The sequence below is a fragment of the Papio anubis genome, chromosome 7 (genome assembly GCF_008728515.1).
Source record: "Papio anubis isolate 15944 chromosome 7, Panubis1.0, whole genome shotgun sequence".
Classification (NCBI taxonomy): Eukaryota; Metazoa; Chordata; class Mammalia; order Primates; family Cercopithecidae; genus Papio; species Papio anubis.
In genome coordinates this window covers 73,769,178-73,791,050 of record NC_044982.1, presented here as the reverse complement: position 1 = coordinate 73,791,050, position 21,873 = coordinate 73,769,178, and the positions used below count along the sequence as shown (strand labels likewise).

Genomic DNA, 21,873 nt, shown 5'->3' with positions numbered 1-21,873 from the left:
TACTTTCAAAAAAGCATTTATATTTAATAAAGCAGGGTTATAGTAAATAGATGAAACAAATTCCTTGGGGTTTCACCTACTTTGGTGAGTTGTATGATCTCTAGGAACTGAATTATCTATTAATTGGATCATTGACCTACTTACTATCTAGGTAAAATCATAAGAGAAGTTTTTTCCTTCCCAAGACTAGGAAAAAAGGAGATAGTCAGTATACCTCCCAAGTTTGCCCTTTGACCTGGGAAGGAAAAGCTCTTTTGGGGTGGTAAAAACCAAGTCCCAGATTATTAAGGGTGGGTCTCCACATTTGGGCTACTTTTCCTCTTTTGAGCAAGGCAGCAAACCAGTTACTTACAGTCCATTTTCTACTCCAACTTCTGTCTCCATGACCTTCTTTTGTAAACCCTCCTTTTACCTCTTGTTTCTCCAAAATTATTGCATTATGTGTGCACACATGAGTGCACACACACACACACATATACACACACAATTAGACCTTCACTTAAGGAGAGAAACAAAATTTATATTTTAATGTCCATATTGAATTGCCAGTCATCTTCTGTAACTTTTACTACAACATGATTCTTTTATAATTGACCAATTAGTAGTATTTATTGAGTATCATCACTAGTTTCTGTTAGTTGGCAACACTATGACCTAGGACTTTCAGCTGTGTGATCTCAGGTAAGTAATTTTTCTTTGCCTGAGATTATTTATAAATTTAGGTTTTTTTGATTGAAAAGCTTCCCTTCAACTCTAGCATTCTTGTGATTCTGTAAGAGCTATCTTTTTCTGTTGGTAAATTTTTCAATTATAGATGTCATTCAATTTCTTTAAACAACATTTTCAGCTTGGCACAAAATTTTAGGTAGATCAGCCAATGGCCAGTTCTGTATACCAGGATTTATATTTCCCTCATTGAAAATGATACTGCAAAAAGCAAGAAGCATCTTTTGAACAAGAATTGCAATGTTATTGCCTTTAGCACCACAGTAGCAAGCTTTCTCTTTGTACCCATTTCCTTTCTAGCATTATAATGTTCAGTACAGACACTGGCCTAAAAGAGGAAAGTAAAAAGTCTTCCCAGTTATGAATTTCAGTCTGGATAGCCGTACTTATAACATGAATATGTTTTTACTGGCTTCTAAGTTAACAGAGACTTGTTTGAGTCATTTTTAAAGTGAAAAGAAATACACTAATAAACTGCTAGTGCAGTGATGGCAAGCAAATGTACAGATCTATAAGATGTAAGGCAGAAAATTCTCAGTTAAAATTCATGACCAAGTTGAAGAGATGGAGGATTTGAATCTGGAAGGACTAACCAGAAACCCTACCATCATAGGCCTAGCGTCTTCCTTTCTCATCTCTTAGGTAACTTGAAGTCCTTCACAATATATGTAGAGGCTTAGTATATCCTTGCCTGTCCTTCTGTTATCAGTTTTCCACATTATATTCTTTTAGGCAAGTTTCTTACAAATTGCATTCTAACCAAATCTGACAGTCTCTATCTTCTAATAAGAATATTAAGCCCATTCATATTTATTTCCTTGATTAAGATTACTGATCCTTTTTCATCTTATCACATTCTTTCATTTAGGCACTGGGCTGGGTTTTAGCAATACCACGAAGTTTATATTATGGGCTAGTTTAAATATTTTGCTACATGGAATGCTGTTTTCTTTATTTCTACTGCAGTGAATTGGAAGGATTTTTTTAATTACGTATTTTCTTTATTTACAGTCTCAAGATTGATTCCGATGCCACTTTTAAATTTTAAAAATAAGCTTGTTTTTCTTTCTCTGTCCTCCACCCTATTTCCCTATTTTTGTTGATAGTATATAATCTTAGATTTAATTTTTAGGTATTATTATTATTTTACTAATATAATTATGTCCTTTTTTCATACCTTCAAGTATTTCTTTTGACATTTGCAGTATATTAGAATAATTCAGGCCTAGCTTAGAGGCCCATTCTTGTAATCATAGCACTTTCGGAGACCAAAACAGGAGGATCACTTGATGTCAGGAGTTTGAGACCAGCCTGGGCAACATAGTAAGACCCCATCTCTACACACAAAAAAAATTGTGTTCAATTACCTGAGTGTGGTGGTGGGTGCCTGTAGTCCTAGATACTTAGGAGGCTGAGGTGAGAAGATTGCTTCACCCCAGGAGTTCAAGGGTACAGTGAGCTTCAATTGTGCACTCTAGCCTGGGCAAGAGAGCAGAACTGGGTCACTAAATTAATTTTCGTTAATTCTTTTTTGTTGTTTTTTTTTTGAGACAGAGTGTTGCTCTGTCGCCCAGGCTGGAGGTACAGTGGCCCGATCTCGGCTCACTGCAAACTCCACCTCCTGGGTTTACACCATTCTCCTGCCTCAGCCTCCCAAGTAGCTGGGACTACAGGTGCCAGCCACTGCACCCAGCTAATTTTTTTGTATTTTTAGTAGAGACAGGGCTTCACCATGTTAGCCAGGATGGTCTCCATCTCCTGACCTTGTGATTCACCCACCTCGGCCTCCCAAAGTGCTGGGATTACAGGCGTGAGCCACCGCGCCCGACCTGCTAATTCTTTATACCGCACTCTAGCCTGGTTAAGACAGTGGGACTGGGTTGCTAGATAATTTTTTTAATAAATAAAAATGAAAGTAATTCAGAATTAATTCTTCATACTATTTTCATTGCTGAACTTCAGTTTTTTTCATATAACAACTTTCCATTAAAAATGTATTTTTAGTACTCGCTGTTGGATCATCTTCTAATAATTTTCACAGGAAAAGCCCATTTCTAGTATTTTTTCCAAACCCTGTGTGTCACAAAATGTATTTTACTTTTACCTCACATATAAACAATAGCTTGGCTGAATATAAAATTTTTCTAAGGGCTGTGTAATCTTTTGTCATCAAAATTTCTGATTCTTTTGAAATTTGTAGTCATAAAAGAGAAGATATGCTTCTCTTTTATGTGTGAGTTGTAGCTTTTGTTTTAATTTCATTTATATAGACTAGGACTAGGTATCTGTCTCTTTTCACTTTTTTTTTTTTTTGCTGGGAACATGGTGAGTCCTAATTGATTTTGAAAATCCCGCTTTAGATCAGGAAAGTTTTACCCGCTATTTGATTATCGTAATTTCTCCATATGTTTAGTTATGTCTTTTTGAAAGGCCTGCTCTGTGCATATTGAATCTCCTAGATCTTGCCTTCACTTAAAAAAATCTATTTTTATTTTTATTTCTTCATCTAGGGACTTCTGGTAGAATTCTCAAGCTTGTTTTCTGTTTTTGCAGTACCTAATTTTGTAATTAATTGTTTTCATTGCAATTTTTAATTCAATAGAAGTTCTTTTCATTTTTATACAATCTTTACTGATCTTAAATTGTTCTGTCGTCAAAAGTGCCTACTTACCTCCGTGCCATGAATGCAATATCCTTGTGCCTGTTTTCAAGACATGAATTGTTTTCTCTTTTTCGGTATTTATTTATTTCAGTATTGTTCTGAGTCTTCAAATTGGGCCCTCATTTGAACTACAGTGTCTGTTGATGTGTGTGTTGATTTTTCTGTCCATTTTTTGAGGAGTTTTTGTTTTCTAACACTGGGTATTGAAATAGATCCTCTTTGAAATATTATATAAATGGCTCCCTGTACAGATGTTTCAGTCTAAGACAAAAACCAAAGGGAAATTTTAGATTTTCTTCGATTTTATTAAAATTCAGGGATCAGAAAGACCATATGTATGGAATAGCAATTTGTGTATTGATACTGAAGCATAAGGTAAACTGTCTAACGTCAAGTGGAGCTGCAAGCAGAGCAAGTATCCTACTCTTTGCTAATTTACCAGGGATGTCCTCAGCGTTCCAGAGCAGGAGGGTGGTCTTGCAGAGCATGTTTGAACCAGCCTGGAAGGAGAAAGTCCTATTAGGAGGTTGCTATTCTGTAACTTAGGTGATATGACCTGAGGGATTGATATGGGACAATTACAGTGAGAGGGAAGAGATTGGATTTCTACCCCCCACCTCCCAGCTTTATTAAGGTATAACAGACAAATAAGAATTGAACATATTTACAGTGTACATTGTGATGTTTTGATATATGTATATGTTGTAACATGATTAAATCAAGCTAATTGGCATATCCAACACCTCAGATACTTGTCATTTTTCTTGCTTTCTAACTGAAACTTTGTGACCCTTTGACTAAAATCTCTTCACCCCTTCCACCCCTCCCCCCCCATCTCCTACCCCAGTCTCTGCTAACTGGCATTCTAATATCTGCTCTGAGTTCAATTTATTGAAATTTTACATATAAATGAGATCATGCAGTATTTGTCCTTCTGTGCCTGGCTTATTTCACTTAATATAGTGTCTTCCAGGTTCATCCATGTTGTCACAAGCGACAGGATTTCTTTCTTTTTTAAGAAAGAACAGCATTTCATTGTGTATGTGTGTGTGTGTAAGTTTGTGTATGTGTATGAATGTGTTTATCCCACATTTTCTATAGCCATACATCAGTTTGATTTTTTCCATGTCTTGATTATTATGAATAATGCATTGAAAATGGGAGTGCAGACATATTTTTGACATACTGATTTTACTTCCTTAGGATATATATCCAGAAGTAGTATTGCTGGATCATGTGGTAGTTCTCCTTTTAATTTTTTTTTAGGAAACTTCATATTGTTTTCCATAATAGTTATATTAATTTACATTCCCAACAACAGTGGGAACAAAAGTGTTCCCTTTTCTCCACATTCTTGCTAACACTTGCTATCTTTTGTCTTTTTGATAGTAGCCATTCTAACAGGTGTGAGGTGATATCTCCTTGTGGCTTTAATTTGTATTTCTCTGATGATTACTGTTGTTGAGGATTTTTTTTATAAGCCTGTCTTCTTTTGAGAAATATCTGTTCAAGGACTTTGCCTAGTTGGGTTATTTGTTTTCTTGCTGTTTGGTTAAGTTCCTTGTCTATTTGGGATATTATCAGATGTATGGCTTGTAAATATTTTCTTCCATTCTGTGGGTTGTCTTTTCACTCTGTTGATTGTTTCCTTTCTGTGCAGAGCTTTCTAGTTTGATGTAATTCTATCAATCTGTTTTTGTTTCTTGTGTTTTTGAGGTCATATCCCAAAACTCTTTCAGATCAATGTCAAGAAAGTTTTCCCCTATGTTTTCTAGGGGAAAAGTTTCTAGTAATTTTGGTTTTATGTTTTACTTTTAAGTCTTTAATCCATTTTGAGTTGATTATTGTATGTGGTGTGAGATAAAGGTCCAGTTTCATTCTTCCACATGTGGATATTCAATTTTCCCAACAACTTTTTTGAAGAGACTGTTATTTTCCCATGGTGTGTTCTTGCTACCTTTGTTGAAAATAAGTTGATCATGAATGTGTGGATTTATTTTGGAGGTCTCTCTTCTGTTCAGTTGGACTACGTGTGTGTGTGTGTGTGTTTTTTTTTTTTTTTTTTTTTTTTGAGACGGAGTCTTGCTCTGTCGCCCAGGCTGGAGTGCAGTGGCCGGATCTCAGCTCACTGCAAGCTCCGCCTCCCGGGTTTACGCCATGCTCTTGCCTCAGCCTCCTGAGTAGCTGGGACCACAGGTGCCTGCCACCTCGCCCAGCTAGTTTTTTGTATTTTTCTTAGTAGAGACGGGGTTTCACCGTGTTAGCCAGGGTGGTCTCGATCTCCTGACCTCGTGATCCGCCCGTCTCGGCCTCCCAAAGTGCTGGGATTACAGGCTTGAGCCACCGCACCCGGCCGTGTGTGTGTTTTTAATGTCGGTACCATGCTGTTTTGATTACTATAGCTCTCTGGTTTATTTTGATATCAGGGAGTGTGATCTCTCCAGCTTTTTTCTTTTTGCTTAATATTATTTTGGCTATATAGGGTCTTTTGTGGTTCTACATACATTTTAGAATTATTTTTTCTATTTCTATAAAAAAAGTCATTGGAATTTTGATCTGTCCATTATCAAAATCAGGATATTGAAGTCCCCTACTATAATTGTATTGCTATTTCTCCCTTCATTTCTGTTAACATTTGCTTTACATATAAGGGTGCTCTGGTGTTGGGTGCATATATATTTATAATTGTTACATCCTTTAGATAAATTTACCCCTTTATCATTATAAAATTACCATCTTTGTCTCTTGTGAGAGTTTTTGTCTGATAAATGTTACCATTTGCATGGAGTATGCAACTGACGTTAACAACTTAACTGTGACCACATACAAAACTACAGTTTAACTTCTTCTCCTCCCACATTTTATTGATCTGGCAATCCATATATCTTACATATGTAATATAAAATGTATTCATTACCAAACTATTTTAGCTATGATTATTTTTATTACTTTTCTCTTTTACCTTTTATAATAGACTTACAAGGGACTTATGCACCACCACTTTATTGGAATATTCTGAATTCGACTGTATCTTTACCTTTACACAAAGTTTTATACTTTCATGTGTTTTCATGATTTTAGCATCCTTTTGTTTCAACGTGAACTTCCTTTAGCATTTCTTGTAAGGCAGGTTTAGTGGTGATGAACTTCCACAACTTTTGTTTCTCTAGGAAAATCCTTATCTCTCCGTTATTTCTGAAGGACGTCATATGCCAGATACTTTCGTTTCCTTTAGCACTTTGAATATATGTTCCCACTCTTTCCTGCCCTGCAAAGTTTCTGCTGAAAAATCTGCTGATAGTATTAAAGCTACCCTTGTATATGATGAGTTGTTTTTCTCATGCTGCTTTCAATATTCTCTCTTTGTCTTTGACTTTTGAGAATTTGATTATAATTTGACCTGGTGAGGATATATTTTAATTGATTTGGGGTTCTTTGAGATTCTTGGATCTGAATGTTCATGTCCCTCTTCAGATTTTGGAAATTTTCTCTCATTGTTTCTTTAAATAAGCTTTCTGTTCCCTTCTCTTGCTTTGCTTGTTCTGAGATTCTCATATGCATACATTGGTTCACTTGGTGGGGCTCAGTAAGTACTGTTGACTTTCTTCACTCATTTTCATTATTTTTTCTTTTTGTTCCACTTACTAGGTAATCTCAAACAATGTTTTCAATCTCTCTTGGTTTTTTTCTTCTTGAGTCTGCTGTTGTAGCTTTTTATGGAATTTTTTGATTCAGTCATTGTGTTATTTAGCACCAGAATTTCTCTTTGGTTCATTTTTGTTTCTCTTTGTTGAACTATAGTTTTGTTTGTATATTGCTTACCAGATTTTGTTTAGTTGTCTATGTTCTCTTGTAGCCCACTGAACTTCTTTAAGACAATTATTATTATTATTATTATTAATTTTTGAGACAGGATCTCACTCTCTCTCCCAGGCTATAGTGTAGCAGCATGATCTTGGGTCACTATAGCCTCAACCTCTTGGGCTCAAGAGTTCCCTCCACCTTAGCCTCCTCACCTTGGAACTACAGGTGAATACCATCACACTCAGCAACTTTTCGAAGTTTTTGTAGAGATAAGGTTTCACTGTGTTGCCCAGTTGGTCTCAAACTCCTGGGCTCAAGTGATCCTCCCAAAGTGCTGGGATTACAGGCATAAGTCCAGCCAAGACAATTATTTTTATTGTTTGCCAAGAAGACACTTAGGGCCGCTAACTCATGCTTTATTTTGTTTCTTTAGTTCTGTCATATTTCTCTGATTATTTGTGATACTTGTGGCTAGGCATTTGTGCCTGCACATATCAGGAAGTAGCCACCTATTCTAGTCTTTACAGACTCACTTCATCAGGGAAAATTCTTCACCAATCAACTGGTCTAGAGATTCTGAGTGTGACATCTGGTGGGGTCCATGGCCAGGTGGGCCTGCTACCTGGGTCAGCATGTGGGTGGGCTTGGCACCTGGATTTATAAGGACTGGCCTTGAGCCTGGGTCTATAGGATCATGCCTGGAGCTAGGTCCACTGGGATGAACCTGGAGCTAGAATATACCAGGACAGGCCTGAAGCTTGTGTCTGTGGGGGCTGGATACAGCCTGGGTTCTCTAGTGTCAACCTGGTACTCTGTGGGCCTTGAGCCTATGTCTGTAGGGCCTGGCCTAACACTGGGATAGGCCAGTGCTTGGGTCTTTGGGAATAGGCCTGGAGTCTGAGTCATGGAGGTAGACCTGGCTTCTGGAGCTGTACTAGGGTCAGCCTGGAGCCTGGGTTCACAGGGGTAATCCTGGAGCCTGAGTATGTGGGTGTCAGCCCAGTGCTGGAGTATATTAGGGCAGACCGGAGCCTAAGGCAACAGTGCCTGGCCTGGAGTCTGGGTCCATGAAGGGTTGGTCTGGAATCTCTATCATGGGCTCTAGTCCATGGGTTCTAACCTGGTACCTGGGACTATGGATGCTGACCTAGCCTTGCTCTGCAGGGGAGGGCCTGGAGGCTGGGTTTATGCATACTGGCCTGGAGACTATCTCTGCAGGAGCTGGCTTAGAGCCTAAGGCCACAGAGGCCAGCCCGACGCTGGAGTGGGCCTCCAAGCCTGGTTCCCCAGGAGCTGCCCTGGTGCTAGGGTCTCTTGAGATGGATTTTGACCCTGAGTCCATTGCAGTGTGATGCTGCAGGGGCTGGCCTGGAGACTGGGGCCATGGATACCAGCCTGCTGCCTAGAATCACGGTGCCAGCCTGGTGTCTGAGGTTGCATGTGCTGACCTGGAGCTGGGGTGTGCATGTGCCAGCCTGACAGTGGGGAAGGCTTAGAGGCTGGGTCCATGAGTGCCAAGCTATAGTCTGGGGCTGCAGAGGCCAGAGTAGTGCCTGGGTTGTAGGGGCTAGCCTGGTGCTAGAGTCCCAGATAAAGTCAGGTACTCAATTAATTCTCCTTGCCTCAAGTGGTAGGTGTCTTTCCATGTTGTGCTGCCCAGGCTTGGGGAAGGAGAGACAACTGTAATGTAAAAGTGTCCTTCCTACCCTTTTCAATACATCTTTTCTTGTTTCTGTGCTACCCCCAAGTGCCGTAATCTGTCATCTAGTTTCCTTAGCTCTTATGAAGGTATGTTTGTGTATGAATAGTTGTTCAAGCTGATGTGCCTGTTTACGGAATGAGCACGGGAAAGACCTATTTTGCCATCTTGCTGACATCCTCCTAGGAGGCTAGATTAGAGATGATAGGATTTCTGAACTGGTTTGTTGGTAGGGATGGGGAAGAGGGAGGAGGCCTTCTGCGAAAGCCTCACTCCCATGAAGAGTCCATCTGTCCCTGGAATGCTAACTGTTGCATCAGCACAGGCTCCCCTTTAAATAAGGAAGAGAATGTTTAATGAAAGGCCTTGTAAGTAATAGAATGTATGTAAGAATGGCGGGCTTCTAGTCGTTAGAAATAAGAAGCAGTTCGAGATGTTTTGGGGAGTATAGGTAGAGATATTTTTAATTTATTCAACACCTTTCTCCTAAGCAAACATCTTTGTCAAGTGCTGGGCACTGTGAATACTGTGGTGAGCCATATATAGTCCTCTTCCAAGGAGCACACAGGCTAAAGGGAAATACAGACAGTGAAACATGCAAGTAGGGTAGGATGTGGCATGTGGTTGGATGGGGGTTAACATAGTGTGCTATGGAAGTGCGCAGTACATTCCTGGGGAGGCTTGGGTGTTTGCACATGAAGAGAAGTGAGGAAATTCCTGGAATAAGCGACTCTAAAATGAGATCTGAAGTGGAGAGGAGGAAACGGAACAATATATGCATGTGCGGAGGCCTGGAGATAAGTGATTGAAGAAATTTCTGTTGTTTTGTGTGCTTATTTGAATATTCCTCACGTATGTGTCCTTAAGAGTGTGTATCTTGTCAACAGACTAAAGTGTAAGCTTTAAGAATAGAAACTATCTTGAAGTTTTATTTGTTTTGCATGCCCTTTATAGTATTATATACAATGCCTTGGAGTCACTAGATACTCAAGAAGTGCTTAGAAGATGGTAGAATATCCTCACTGATTAATACCTGAGCTCATCTAGCTAACTTAGCCTCCTTATTCCTAAGAGAAGAAAACTAAATCTCTGATAAATTAAATGACTCACCTATGATCAGACAATCAGAGCCAGATGGCAGCCTATATCAGAATACCAATCCAGGCCACAGTCCAATAATGTTGAACCATTGGTTTCTTGTGGGTTATCATTGATGGCTTTGTAACTTTCACATTCCAATTTTTACTCTGTAAAATATAGGTAATAAGCCTTTCTCATTTGATGCATAGAACAAAAAAATGAGGCCGGGCATGATGGCTGACGCCTGTATCCCAGCACTTTGGAAGGCCAAGGCTGGTGGATCACCTGAGGTCAGGAGTTCGAGATCAGCCTGATCAACATGGAGAAACCCCACCTCTACTAAAAATACAAAATTAGCCAGGTGTGGTGGCACGTGCCTGTAATCCCAGCTGCTTGGAAGGCTGAGGCAGGAGAATCACTTGAACCCGGGAGGCGGAGGTTGCTGTGAGCCGAGATCGTGCCATTGCACTCCAGCCTGGACAACGAGAGCGAAACTCCGTCTCAAACAAACAAACAAACAAACAAACAAACAAACAAAAAAGATGATCACAGGGGCTACTATGATTAATAGGAAATGTAGAAATGCCTATTGATACCACTAAGTACTACTTTAAACAGAATTAAAAACACATATGACAACAAACCAAGGCTTCTCTGGCATTGGAACGCAGAGATTTACCATCTCAACTTGCAACAGTTTCTCATTCCCAGGGGCTTTACTTTTGGGAGCTCAACTCAGCATAGAGTTTGCTATCATTTTTCACCTTGTGTTTATGTTGCACCTCCATACAAGGAGCTTAAGGAGCTTTACAGACATTAGCTCATTAATCCTCCCAAAACCTCTCAGAGAGGGTGGAGACATAAATCATTATTCCCATCTGGGAAAAAAAAATAGCCTAACTTATCTCTTTTAATTTTACTGATGCTTTAAATGGTTGATTAAATGCCAAGTTATACCCTCTACATTTAGAATATCACATTCTTTTTCCCAAGGAGATTTTTCTTTCTTTTTTGAATTTAATATCGTGAGGATAAGTGTAATAATAGATTGAAAGATCTGATGTTGAATGTTCTTTTGAGAAGCACAGACTAAGCAGTAACCTCGGTTCCTCTTTTCCCTCATATCCTCTGCCTTTTCTCAAAATATCCTCCTTTATTTTTCTTTAGTCATGATCAGGAGAAATGACTTTTAGGAAATGGAGGGATGTTTCAAGACCCATTTACTCCTTATCTACTAGCCAGGACCACCAGCAAGAAAGCCAATGAGTGTATGTTCAGTCATGCTGTATTAAGCCATTCTTGTATTGCTATAAAGAAATACCTGAGACTGGGTAACTTATAAAAGGAAAAAAGAGGTTTTATTGGCTCACAGTTCTGCAGGCTTCACAGGAAGCATGGTGCTGTCATCTGCTCAGCTTCTAGGGAGGCCTCAGGAAGTTGTAATCATAGTGGAGAGTGAAGTGGGAGCAGGCACAACACAAGGCAAAAGCAAGAGCAAGCCAGGGGGATGGGGAGGTGCCAAACACTTTTACATGGCCATATCTTGCAGTAATTCACTATCATGAAGACAGCACCAAATCGTGAGGGACCTTCCCCCATGACCCAAACACCTCCCACCAGGCCCCACCTCCAGCATTGGGGATTACACTTCAATATGAGATTTGGGCAGGGACAGCGATCCAAACTGTATCACATGCCATTGTAACTCTTAATAAAATACTGGTGCGACAAATTTCAAAACTTTATCAAAGCATCAGTGGAAGTTACATTTTCAATCTTGTTTGCTTTGCTTACACATGTGGTTCTCACTATAATGTTATTTAGAGTTAGACTTTGAAGGTGTTAGAACATGACCAAGATATGAACAGAATCTGAGACCAAGCAAGGTTGTTTTATGCAAATTATTGCAACAACACACTTACCCAGTTAAAGCAGCTGTCCACAGTTAAAGCCAGCAATAAAGGCATATTGAAATTAATATTCTGTCACCCCTAGAAGTTAATCAGAGAAGATGAGAACCAACTTATGTCTTGTTTGAGAGATATTCAAAGTTGTATTTTATAATTATATTTTAAAAGTCCATCTTAGATCACCATAGAACGTTTTTCCTGTCTCAGAATAAGGTTATATAATCTTTGATCCCAGAAGATGTTAGAGCCTAAAGGATCAATGCATTTTAGAGAAAGAGTGTTGAGGGCACATAGAAATTACATGATTTACCTGAGATTGCACAACTAGTTATTACCAAAGTAGGAGAAAACTCTAAGTTGTGGTTTGTTTTCAATCCACATTGCTTTTCAGATGTTCAACTAAAACACCTTTATGATTAGTGACTTGTGTTCTGTCTTGCTGCCAAAATGTTAGATGGCATAAATGAGAGTACTACCTTCCCATGTACTCAATCTTCTTTGGGAGAGCAGGCAGGAGAGAGGTGTGATGCCTTTTCCCAGAAGAGAATAAAATTTATTCCTCTAAAGGAAAATTAGCTTTGTTCAAGAAAATGGTCTTGAAAAATTCTCCTGGATCTTCACTTTGTTTTAGCTGTAAGAGTGTTTGATCAATGAAGTTCTGATATTTCCTTTTCACAGGGTTCCGAATATTCCTTTAAGCTAAAAAATCATTATAACAGTTTACCAGTTGACTAATATTTAGTCAGTATCTCTCTACTACCTAATATGATATTTGAAGAGTATTTTGCTGTTATGTATTGGTTAAACTTCTGAATGACCCTGAGAGTATGGTATTGCCACACATCCGTGAATACTGAAAACTGGTGAAAAGGAGTCAAGTTGCCTTGAACTTCCACCACAAATGCAAAGGAAAGAGCTAAGAAGCACATTCCCAGTGGACCAAACTCATAGGAAAATGTACTATTTATTTTAGATGCTATGAAAATAAAAACAGAAATATGAAGTTTATAAAGCCATCTATACCTTTGCCTCTTCCGAGTCAGAGAGGAGTAAGTGAATAAACAGGATGTCTTTTCTAATGTTGACTTTTTCTCTCTAGTATCATTTTCCTTCTTTTTAGAGGTGTTATTCCCCATGCTTGACTCTCTTCCTGTATTCTTGTTATGTCCCTAGAGTTCTTGAATCCATTTATTTCCCTTCTGTAGCATTCTGGAATAATAGGAACACTTTCCTAAAATACATTTTCCTAGCTTTTATACTTCAAGTAACACTCTGAACTTTGTGATGAGTTCTAGGAGTGGCTTCTTAGACAATAAAGAATATCTTAGCCAAAGATAAGTCTGGAAAAACAGGGCTTGATAGAGGAGAGGGGTGGAGAATAGCCAACTATGTATGGATGAGAGAGCAAGAAAAATACCATGCAGCAGGGTTGAGCAAGTCATGAAACTAATAATAAATAATCTGTCCTCTCCCATGAGTCAGGTTGCCTGTGTGTTTTACGTTATCCCTAAGAATTTCTCTTGGGTCATCATCCTAGCTCCTGTGTTCCCTTGCTTGCTTTCTTAATGCTATTTCATACCCTGTTGTGGCCTTTTATTATGATTCTTTTTTCATAGATTTTACTGACTGGGTGTATGGCACCATACCCTGTCATACTGAATTGTTTCCTTCCTTTCTTCAAGACTGCCCTGGATATCCTTTGACCTGGCCAGTGAATACCCAAGATTTATTAAAAGCAAAGATGATTTCAGGTAGCTAGAATCAACAAATGATCTAGAGAAGAAAAACGCCTTCATCCATTCCCCAGAATTACTTTGAAATAATTCCTATGGAATCAATAAAAGATAAAAAGCACAGTGGGTGTTGTAAATAGATTTCAAAATATAACAATATAAAAATAAATGACAATTAATGCTTATCTGCTTAGGAGAAGTGTGATTATGGGGTTTTAAGAAAAAGTATTTTGTAGTATAATGGCTAAGTTGCATTTATATCCAGCACCCTTTTCCCCTTACTACTAAAAGTTACCTTTCTATAATTGCAGTCTAGTTTAGCATTTTAACAATAATGGACAGGTTTTTACCAGATTATTGCTAAACGTGCATACTTTATTCCAGGGAGACTCTGTAATAGATATCAGCATTTTAGTAATGATACAAGCAATCTGTAAGCTATTACAGTTTTCTTTAGAGTAACTTAATCTTTATATTGTTTTATATGTCTGGAATTTTAACACTGTTTTTAATTTAGAAAAGAACTATGTAACATATTATTAATTACATGTGAATATGAACTAAACACATGGCCACTGAGCTTGACTCTTAAAAACAAACATATTTAAAAGTACGTAACTTAGTTTAGGAAAAGTAACAAAGAATGCCACATAGAGATAACCACAGCATTCGTGGGATAACTCACTGAGGGTCTACATTTTTAGAATGGTTATTATATTTTGGCCCACAGCTAAACAAAAGCCAAGAGGAATAGAAATGCTCCTTTCCAAGTAAAATTAGTACACATTTTTTTTCCAACAGAAAAAAATACAAACTATTAAAACATAATTGTGAATGTTTGTAAAAGAATGATTCTTTTCCCTTGATGCCTCTATTCATCCAAGGATCTTCAAGAATTTACAGTATTAATTAATAATCCTGGTTGCCCTTAATGATTCAACTTGATTGGTGAGTATACCAGATGGCAAGAAAAATTAAGATCTTTAGGTTAAAAGGTCAGGCCAATAAGGCCATGGAGGTAAAGGTGATTGCAGTAACTTTAGATCTCACTTATCTGTGGACTAGGTAAACAAACAGAGGGGAGATAATTTTTCTTAAAAATGGAAAGATTTACTGAAAATATTTTTATTTTAAATGGTTATAAGAAATAATTTAGTGTTTGAATCTAGACTTGTAATATCATGTACACTGTCAAAACTATTTTGGCACACTACCCAGCCCTTCTTCAAGAGCCAATAGAAATATGCTTGGTGAACCAACTCAGGAAGCTTTAATGCTATTTTTAAAATCTAGCTTTTACATGAAATAAACCAGTTTGCTATTTTGAAAGAAGTTATGATCTACTTAAAACTGTCATTCTCTGTTTCTGACTTGCAATTAGATGATATTTCCAAAATGTCAGACTTAGATTCTGCTTTTACCGTCACCATAATAAAATATGACAGCCAAGATATTATGTCAATACCTTTTCCATAATTAGCAATAAGGATCCTGCCAAGGGTTAACTAGAAAAGTTTCATAAACGTTTTTCTACAAATGGTCCTGAAAACAGGGTTATGCTTTTAAAATCTGCTAATGTGGCAAAGACTCATGACAACCAGGAGACAAATCTATGAGCAAAACTGTTTGGAGAGAATAGTTTTGTAGTATATGATGTATGTTATGTAAATGAGCTTATTAGGACTCTCATCTATTTTATTACTGGTGACCAATTTAATAGAGGCATTTAAAAAACAATATTTCTGCCTGACTCCTAGAAATGAAGAAGATACATTGATATAATTGAGAGCAAATGATTGCATGTCGTGCCATTTAATCATGTCATTTTTCAATTGCTATTTTTTGCACTTCACTGCATGCTTATAGAATATTTAGCTTCAATATAGATTAAGTTCCAGGGTTTGCAACTGAGCTGAATGTCTATATTGGCTGACGTTGTCTTTTAAGTTTGTAATCAGTTAAAATACCCAGATGTCATTTGCCTATATTTTCTTTAAAATATGCAAGTCGTTATTCATACTTCATTTGAGGTATTTTAATGTTTTGCTATTTTGAAGAATTACTTCTTACAATTCCAAGATACAAATTCTTATTTGCAACATTTATATACAAGGTATAGTTAAACACATAATTGGCTAGAGAATAGAGCTATCAGGACCAAAAGAGCTTCTGACCCTTTGCTGGAAATGTTGATAATCACTTGCCTAAATGAATGTTTCCTACCTTTTTAATCTCTTCTTTATTACTTATATAATTTACATCTTTCTCAGAAAAGAGATTCCTCCCACTGTCCCCAAGAATATGAGGTCTTTGAGAAAAGGTTTTGTCTGTTTTGTTCACTGAAATATCTGAAGTACTTACAACACTGTCCATTATAAACAGTGTTCCATAAATATTTGTTCAGTGAATGAATCAGTATTTTTTCCATCTCTGTTACTATAACCACCCTGAGCTTAAATTTTGTATAGATTACTAACTGTTACATATTTGCAGGCCTATGAAGGTTGGACCTCTGAAAAGGTTCAATCTCCTTCCCTTTGCAGAAAGAGGTTGTTGGCTGTCTTAATAATAACTTTATGGCTATGGCTACTTCTGGTTAGAAGTCAGGGACAAGATTGTCTGAAAATGTAGAAATCTTACAAGCTTCTTCAGCTTTCTTATGAAAAGCAATGTGGCATATTGTTTTTGTGAATCAGAGGCTGCCTGGGTTAAAATCCTGCCTTTGCTGCTTATTAGCTGTGTACTTATGGTCAGTTACTTAACCTCTCTGTGTCTCCATTTCCTCATTTGTCAAATAGGTAGATGACAATAATATACACACACACACACACACACACATCATAGTGTTGCTGTGAGGATTAAATGATTCAATACATATCAAATACCTTTTAAAATGTGTGGCACACATAAATATACAAAAAATGTTCATCATTACTACTGGAGATTAGTGAAAATAACTAAGAAAATCTTACTAAAAATAGTGCTCCAGCAATTGATATATCCCAATGATTATAGGTTATTATTTTGTAATCAAGTGAATCTTTTCTTTTTTTTTTTTTTTTTTTGAGACAGAGTCTCTCTCTGTCACCCAGGCTGGAATGCAGTGGTACGATCTCGGCTCACTGCAACCTCCGCTTCCCAGGTTCAAGCAATTCTCCTGCCTCAGCCTCCTGAGTAGCTGGGATTACAGGTGCACGCCACCACACCCGGCTTATTTTTGTATTTATAGTAGAGACGGGGTTTCACCATGTTGGTCAGGCTGGTCTCGAACTCCTGACCTCGTGATCCGCCTGCCTCAGCCTCCCAAAGTACTGGGATTACAGGTGTGAGCCACCGTGCCCAGCTTCAAGTGAATCTTGATGAAATATTTGAAGAAAACATAACATTATTTTTATTTTGTTTTGGTTCAGATGCATATAGTCAACTCAGAATGATCTTTGGTAAAGTATATGAAGTACATCTGATATGTCAAGTCTCTCATTTTTGTACTGATACTATCACCACAGTAGATTACGGTTTCATAAGATGTATATGATTATATATGAAATTCATCACTACAATCATTAGATTTAGTTAACATTCTTCATTTCCCACATTTACTTTAACTCCTCTTTCAGATTCATAGTCTTCTATGTTTACTTTTCTGTTTATGTGTTATGCTATTTCTAGGAGTAGAACAGCTATATTAAAAATGACACTGCATTATTTTTGTCATACAGCAGAATGTCTGATCTGTTGGCAGAGATGTATAGATGTATATGGCAGAATGTATGTATAGTGTAGTAATGACTCTATCTGAGGACATTTTATAGCCATAACTTTAAAAAGAAAAAAACCCTCCAAGTTTGCATTGATAAATTAATCCTTGTATCCACCCATGGTTGCAGAACCATAGTGATTGTATGGTATTAGTTATATCATTAGCATCTGTTGTATGACACACCCTAGCAGAATGGTAAATTCTCTGATTGTGTAATTGTTTATGGGGTTGATAATATATTTCTGGCCTTACCAAGAGGTTTTTTTTAAATAATATTTTTATTGAGATATAATTTACATACCAGAAAATCTTATTTCAGAATGTTTTCACCACTCTCAAAAGAAACCCCTTACACACTAGCTCCGTTTTTCCCCCTCACTGGAGGCAATGGCAATCACTATTCCACTTTCTGTTTCTATGCATTTGCCTATTCTGGACATTTCATATAAAAGGAATCATAAGATATGCGACTTTTTGTATCTGTCTTCTTTCACTTAATATGATGTTCTCAAGGTTCATCCATGTTATGATATGCATAAGTACTTCATTTTTAAATGCCAAATAATATTACATTATATGTATATACTACATTTTGTTTATCCACTCACAGTTGATGGGTGTTTGACATGTTTCCACTTTTTGGCTTTATGAATAATGCCATTATGAATATTTGTATGTAAGTTTTTATGTGGTCATATTGTGTCCAGAATTGGTGGCTTCTTGGTCTTGCTGACTTCAAGAATGAAGCCGTGTACCCTCACGGTGAGTGTTACGGTTCTTAAAGATGGTGTGTCTGGAGTTTGTTCCTTCTGATGTTTGGATGTGTCTGGAGTTTCTTCCTTCTGGTGGGTTCATGGTCTTGCAGGCTTCAGGAGTGAAGCTGCAGACCTTCACAGTGAGTGTTACAGCTCTTAAAGGCAGCGCATCTGGAGTTGTTCATTCCTCCCGTCTGGAGTTGTTCATCCCTCCTAGTGGGTTCGTGGTCTCGCTGGCTTCAGGAGTGAAGCTGCAGACCTTCACAGTGAGTGTTACAGCTCTTAAAGGCAGTGCAGACCCAAAGAGTAAGCAGCAGAAAGATTTATTGCAAGGAGCGAAAGAACAAAGCTTCCACAGCATAGAAGGGGACCCAAGCAGGTTGCCACTGCTGGCTCAGGCAGCCTGCTTTTATTCTCTTATCTGACCCCACCCACATCCTGCTGATTGGTCCATTTTACAGAGGGCTGATTGGTCCATTTTACAGCGAGCTGATTGGTCCATTTTAGAGAGCTGATTGGTCCATTTTGGCAGAGTGCTGATTGGTGTGTTTACAATCCTCTAGCTAGACATAAAAGTTCTCCAAGTCCCCACTAGATTAGCTAGATGCAAAGTGCTGATTGGTGCATCCACAAAGCCCTGAGCCAGACACACAGTGCTGATTGGTGCATATACAATCCTCCAGCTAGACATAAAAGTTCTCCAAGTTCCCCACCCAACTCAGGAGCCCAGCTGGCTTCACCTAGTGGATGCCGTGCCAGGGCCGCGGGTGGAGCTGTCTATCAGACCTGCGCCATGCACCCGCACTCCTCAGTCCTTGGGCAGGTGATGGTACTGGGCACCATGGAGCAGGGGGTGGCGCCCGTCGGGGAGGCTTGGGCTGCGCAGGAGCCCACTGGGGTGGAGGGAATCGGGCATGGCAGACTGCAGGTCCTGAGCCCTGCCCTGCAGGGAGGCACCTAGGGCCTGATGAGAATTTGAGTGTGGCACGGGTGGGCTGGCAGTGCTGGGGGACCCGTTGCACCCTCTGCAACTGCTGGCCCAGGTGCTAAGCCCCTTACTCCGGGGCTAAGCCTCTCTGAGTGTGGGGCCTGCTGAGCCCACACTCACCCAGAACTCACGCTGGCCCGTGTTCCCTGGTTCCTGCCCACCCCTCTCCACCTCTCCCTCCACACCTCCCCGCAAGCAGAGGGAGCCAGTTCCGGCCTTGGCCAGCCCAGATAGGAGCTCCCACAGTGCAGCGGCTGCCTGAAGGGCTCCTCAAGTGCGGCCAGAGTGGGTGCTGAGGCTGAGGAGGCGCGGAGAGCGAGCGAGCGCTGCCAGCACGCTGCATGCCACCTCTCAATCCCTCCTCTAAACAGGACACCCCAACTGCTGTTGGGAATTTGGCTGATGACCGCTCTAGCTACTTCCTGCTGGATGGGGAGATGAAGGGGCCCTGCAGTTGTAGTATCCTCCAGAAGGGAGCTCTCTAGGCCAGTGAAAGTGCCAGCAGGTCGATCCAGGGGTCTTGGGTAGAAGTTGTTAGTTGAAATCATTTGGGGTTCAATTGGTAAGACCATCTGTAGCTTGATGGCCTCAATTCTAGAGGAAACAAATTTAACAAGGAGGTTAAAAATACAGGGTCCAAAGGTGAGTAACAGCAAGATGGCTGCCATTGGACCTAGAAAGGGGAGAAGCCACGTTGCCCAAGTCCAGAGGTTGCTATAAGAGTTTGAAAGGCGTTGTCTGATTTCAGAAGCCTTTTCCTGTAAATGCCAGGTGGGATCTCGTACTATCCCTGACTAGTTAGCGTAAAAACAACACTCTTTCCCTAAGAAGGTGCAGAGTCCTCCTTTCTCAGCAGTGAGGAGGTTTAGGCCTCGGCAGTTTTGGAGAGTCACTGCTGCCAAAGAGTCTATTTGGGATTGTAGAGTAAGGATAGATTTTGTTATTTCTTGCAAACTGTCTGAGAAATCCTTTGAGAGTGTGTGGTAGTAGGATAATGAAGGAGATAAACCGGCTATTCTGGTTCCTGTAGCAGTAGCCATTCCTAACCCTATAAGTAGCGGTATTAGTTGTATGGCTCTGTGCTGACGGACTTGAACTTTGAGGGGTACTGATAAGGTCTGATTTCCTGGGGCAATATTAATGTTGGGACTTTAGAAAGACTAAGGTGCAGGCGCCTGTCCAGTTAGTGGGGAGGCAGATACAGATCAATGTTCCACAGAAGAAGAATATGCCTTGGCTGGGTGGACGTTTAGAAATTTACCCTGGGGGCATTTAAAGGAATAGAGTACACTGTTTTTTCTTTATTACATCTGTTTTTCTTTCTCTTTGACTTCTCCTTTGTCTCTGTCTCTTTCTGACTCCCTCTTTGTCTGTCTCTTCCTTTCTTTCTCCTTCTGCCTTTCTCTCTCTTTCTGACTCCATCTTTGTCTCTCTGTCTCTCTGACTTCCTGTCTCTTTCTTTCTTTCCTTTCTGCTGGTCTTTCCCTGCCTCTGCCAGCCATTTATGCTGCTCTTCTCCCCTCTCCTTCCCCTTTTTGATGGCTTCGGCAGTGTAAGACTGCCACCTCATTGTGTTTTTGCACTGCATGCAATAACTCTATAATTTCCTTGTGGTATTTAATGGGGGTTCCCCCAGAAGTTAGGAACTCCATTTCTTTCCATATTGCAGCATGGACATGTAGGATTAGATAAGCATACTTGCTATCTGTATACACATTTATTCTTTTTCCCTTTCCTAGTTCTAAGGCTCGGGTAAGTGCCACTAGTTCTGCTAACTGGACACTGGTCCCTGGGGGAAGAGGCTTACTTTCAGGTATGGTTACATCACTGACTATGGCATAACCTGCCCTTCGTATCCCAATTTGCTAGATGAGTATTTGCTCTCTGGGTCTTCTTGATTAGAGTATAGAGGGGTCTGGCTGTCTCACTGTATCCGGGGATCCATAGTTGGTAAAAGTCCGTGATTCCAAGGAACCCCGGAACCCCTACAACTGTTTTAATGTCTTAGGGTGAAGATAAACCAGTATAGGCGGTATTCATTCCTTCCTGAGGGCGCTGGTCCCTCTGGCTAAAATTAGGCCTAGATATTTGACCTGCTGTAGGCAAAGCTGGACATTTGACCTAGACACCTTTTACCCTTGATTAGCTAGAAAGTTCACGAGCTCTAGCGTAGCCTGCTTGCACAAGGCTGCCGAACTTTTCGGCAAAAAGTAAAAAAAAAAAAAAGTGGTAGCCAAAAGTAAATCATCCACATACTGAAGGGCCAGAGTGCCTGGACTTGAGAAGTGGCCTAGATCTTGGTCCAGTGCCTGACTAAACAGGTGAGGGCTATCCCTAAACCCTTGGGGCAAGACCGTCCACATAAGTTGGGATGTGTGGTCTGTGTGATCCTCAAAGGGAAAGAGAAGCTAGGAGTCAGAGTGCAGGAGAATACAGAAGGTGGCATCCTTGAGGTCCAGAACTGTGAACCATTCTGCTTCCTCTGGTATTTGAGAGAGCAGGGTATAGGGGTTGGGTACAACAGGATATAAAGGAATTACTGCCTCATTGAGGAGTCTAAGATCTTGCACTAGTCTCCACTGACTGTTTGGTTTTTGTACTCCTAGAATTGAGGTATTGCAGGGACTGTTGCATTTCCTTACTAAGCCTTGAGTTTTTAAATGTTTAACAATGTACTGTAATCCTTTATGAGCTTCAAGGCTTAAGGGATATTGCCTTTGATAAGGAAAAGTGGTGGGACCTTTTAACCTGATTTG

General features: G+C 39.5%; 1 protein-coding gene across 7 annotated transcripts in view; it reads left to right on the top strand.

Moving 5' to 3' along the window:
- The window catches only part of AKAP6 (A-kinase anchoring protein 6), a 643,647-nt gene that overhangs the window by 545,577 nt on the left and 76,197 nt on the right, over positions 1–21,873 (top strand). The window lies entirely within an intron of this gene.